Source organism: Piliocolobus tephrosceles, chromosome 2 (assembly GCF_002776525.5).
Source record: "Piliocolobus tephrosceles isolate RC106 chromosome 2, ASM277652v3, whole genome shotgun sequence".
NCBI classification, from domain to species: domain Eukaryota; kingdom Metazoa; phylum Chordata; class Mammalia; order Primates; family Cercopithecidae; genus Piliocolobus; species Piliocolobus tephrosceles.
The window spans coordinates 182,787,026-182,790,976 of NC_045435.1; the positions used below are offsets into that span (position 1 = coordinate 182,787,026).

The window sequence follows — 3,951 nt, forward strand, 5'->3', positions numbered from 1 at the left end:
TTTTTTTTTTTTTTTTTTTTTTTTTTGAGACAGAGTTTTGCTCTTGTTGCTCAGGCTGGAATGCAATGGCACGATCTTGGCTCACTGCGACCTCCACCTCCTGGGTTCAAGCGATGCTCCTGCCTCAGCCTCCCAAATAGCTGGGATTACAGGCATGAATTCACATTTGTAACAGCATAAACAACATACTATAGGTCAAAGGAGACTGTGAACAAGTTTGATGTAGTTGTTGATTGGAATCCATTGTCTGCAGGCCTTCTCTAAACACGAGTCTTGGGCCCTATCTGTAGCTTCTAATCCTTGCTTTCTCTTACCATGAGTAGTGTGTAGCACAACGATTGCATGACTGTAGTTGAGTTTGCTTTGCCTAATCTGCAACTCACTCTCAAATTGTACAGCCCTAGAGGGATGAGTCTGGGTGAACATGGAGCTCGTTTACATCCTGGAAAGGAGGCTAGCTGCCCCAGGTGAGGGCCGTGGTTCTGAAGGAGCACTAGCGACCAGAGCTGGCAGTGGGAGGAGCAAAGTCTCTTTCCTCCTGGATGTATTAACCTATGTGCTTCTGGTGAAACTTCGCTTTGTTGTTGTTTTTTTTTTCCCCCCCGCAGGCAAGGGGAGAGCCAATTGCACAGAGCCCTGCAGCCAGCAGTCCAGGAAGAAGTGGTGAATGTCATGGAGCCCAGCTGAAATGGACTGGCCCCCTTGAGCCTGTCCCAAGCCCTGGTGCCAGGTGTCCATCCCAGTGCTGAGGTAAGACCCCTTGAATCCCAGCCTGAGGAAGAGAGGACACAATGCCTTTTTGCAGGGGCAGGAGGCAGAGGACCTTCTCAGGAAATAAGGAGCGGTTAGTTTCTGGTTCAGTTAATCCATCTGCCTCAGCCTCAGCCCATTGGGAGGCAAGGTCATTTGGTGGCCAAAGGCTTCTGGTTTGTCAGAGCAGGTCTTTTGGAATCTTGATGGGAGTTGTATTTTCTCAGTTGCTGGTGAAATTTGAATTCCCAAGGGAATAAATGTATCCTCCAGGTAAGACTGCACTAGATTCAGGTGAATGCTTAACTTAAGTATACCTCCTCTGCTCTGCAAGGGAGCTCTTGGGAAACACACACACACACACACACACACACACACACACACACGTGTGCTCGCTGCGCTCTCTTTCTCTTTCAACGCAAGGGTGACAGAGTCACAATTATGCAGAGAGGTTATTCCAAAACATTCTGGGAAGCTCACTAAAAATTGATTTTAATGACCTAGATATGTTCTGATGATAAAAGTAATACATGCTCATAGGATGACTGGAAAAATACTATTGTGGAAGAAAATACAATATATCTGAAATCCTGCCCCTGTTAACAATCCTGCGGGTGGTTTTCTATTAAGGTTACTCTTTAAGCTTCCATAGGATGTTGATTTTTCCTGCGTGGAGGTAGGAAGGTGAGGCAGAAGGAGAACTTGCCCCCCCTCATCTGGAAACTCTCTCTGTTTCCCAATTTTTATATATTCAAGAATTTTGCAAACTGCTTGTTAAAAACGATTAAAAACGATGGGTGGATTGAAACTGACCATGATGGGAAAACTTATGCCACGGAAATGAGCAAGTGCTACAACCCAAGGCTTTTTCGTTTTGGAAATTCTGATTAGGTAAGCAAGCTGCTGGTTTCAGGGCTTACTCTACCCCAGGCTGGGGGGCATCCTGCAAACCACTTCCCCTGTGCACCCCTTCATTTCCTCACCTGTGAACGGTAGCTGCCCAGTAACATGAGCTGCATGAATAAATGAACGTGAGATTTCCGTCATTATTTCATGCAGCAATCGTGAGGGTCCCATAAAATAATGAAAATAGAAATGTTTTGCATCCAGTGAGCCTCCCTGCCCCTGTAGAGAGGGGCTTAGTTGACTGGGCAACCTTTGGTTCAGTGGTAGAGAGAAGTTGGCTGCATTTCCCCCTTTGGCTTTTGCTCCTTGGGGAGCCTTTGGATTACTGACACTGTTTTATAAAGGCACGTGAAAACCCACCACTTACTGGCCAACATCTGGGGCACATTTCCTTCCTGGAAAAGTCAAGAAGTTGGTCAGAGAAGTGTGAAAAGGGAGCGTCAGCAATGCAGGATGTAAGAGCCAGAACTGAAATCAGAGCTTTTGACTCATAATCTCTAACGCGGCTGTGGGGACTTCCTGCCAAATGTGAAATTGCAACAAAAGCCTCTTTCTTCAAAGCCCTGCTGTTGCGGCAGATTAGAGCTAATAAATTAGCATAATGAAGTCCCAGCCTCTGTCCCCCTCCCTCTGCTTCCTGAATCTCTTCATGTGTCCCAAAGGAGGGATAGGGAGCGGGTGGGACATCCGTTAAGCACCAGTTTATTTTGTAGAATTGTAGGTTCAGAAAATTATAAAGGTGGTAAGGTCTACAGAGTCCATGTGGTCCCACACCCTCCTTTTAAGAACCCCAGGCCACTGAGCTGGTGATTACTAGTGCCTGAGGAGAAAGTACATACTCCTGGGAGGAAGGCAGCTCAGGTTGAGGGGTGGAGGATGGAGCGCTGCTCAGGAGGCCGCCTCATCACGGAGCTTACATATAACTGGCAGGGAACGTGGTGGGTGGTCTCCAGGTGCCAGCCCTGCCTCCTTCCTTCCTAGTCCTTCCCCTGTATCTGAAGTCCCAGTATACTTCCTGAAGTACGTCTCTAGTGTGTTTGGACTTAAGGCCATCAGAGGCCTGGTTTTCTGGTCAGCAAAATCAACTAAGATCTTATTTTTTATTTTTTTGGGACGGAGTCTCACTCTGTCGCTCAGGCTGGAGTGCAGTGGTATGATCTTAGCTCACTGCAACCTCCGTCTCCCAGGTTTAAGTGATTCTCCTGCCTCAGCCTCCTGAGTAGCTGGGATTATAGGCATGTGCCACCATGCCGGCTAATTATTTTGTATTTTTATTTAGAGACGGGGTTTTACCGTGTTGGTCAGGCTGGTCTCGAACTCCTGACCTCAGGTAATCCACTCGCCTAGGCTTCCCAACGTGCTGGGATTACAGGTATGAGCCATCGTGCCCGACCTAACTAAGATCTTAGATTCTGAGAACCTTTAGGTCTATTTATGACAAAGGGAAGGAAGGGAAGAGGCTGTTGATTGAGCTCATGATGGTTGCTGGCAGTGTTTTGTGATCTGTCTATATTATCTCGTTTACTTCTATGATGAGCTAACAAGATATCCATCCCATGTCACGGATATAGAAATTGGGTCTCACAGAGGTAAAGAGACTTCTGCAAGATTTCACAGCTCATAAGCAAAAGAGATACACTAAGGCTGTCTGTGACCTCCACAGCTTCTCAAAGCTAGTGAGTGCTCTTTATGGCAAGCACCTGCCCACGTGGTAGTTCCAAAATCCAGTTCTGACACACAGAGTCTCTCCCGTCGGGGAATATCATTCCATCTCAGATGCTCTGTGAACAGCTGCAGCTCAAAGTGCTTGGAGCTTTACAAAATGCTGCACTGTTCCTTTCAAACCCCAAGGGCTCTTCCTTGTACAGTAAGATAGCACCAGAGTTGGGAGCATATATAGAGTTCTATAGTGTAGTCCTCTCATTCAACTGATGTCCCGGGGGTGAGGCCCCGTGGCACTGGGCCCCCAGATCTCCCCGCCAGTTAGAAGCAAGGGGCATCAGCCGGGCGCGGTGGCTCAAGCCTGTAATCCCAGCACTTTGGGAGGCTGAGGCGGGCGGATCACGAGGTCAGGAGATCGAGACCATCCTGGCTAACATGGTGAAACCCCATCTCTACTAAAAATACAAAAAACTAGCCGGGCGAGGTGGCGGGCGCCTGTAGTCCCAGCTACTCCGGAGGCTGAGGCAGGAGGATGGCGTAAACCCGGGAGGCGGAGCTTGCAGTGAGCTGAGATCCGGCCACTGCACTCCAGCCCGGGCGACAGAGCGAGACTCCGTCTCAAAAAAAAAAAAA

At 48.2% G+C, this 3,951-nt stretch overlaps 1 protein-coding gene across 7 annotated transcripts in view; it reads left to right on the forward strand.

Moving 5' to 3' along the window:
• The window catches only part of ST6GAL1 (ST6 beta-galactoside alpha-2,6-sialyltransferase 1), a 149,904-nt gene that overhangs the window by 34,322 nt on the left and 111,631 nt on the right, over positions 1-3,951 (forward strand). For all 7 annotated transcript variants that reach the window (XM_026455663.2, XM_026455664.2, XM_026455667.2 and 4 more), the window contains exon 2: positions 609-750. The gene's annotated coding sequence lies outside the window, so the exon portion shown is untranslated. The remainder of the gene's footprint in view (positions 1-608; positions 751-3,951) is intronic.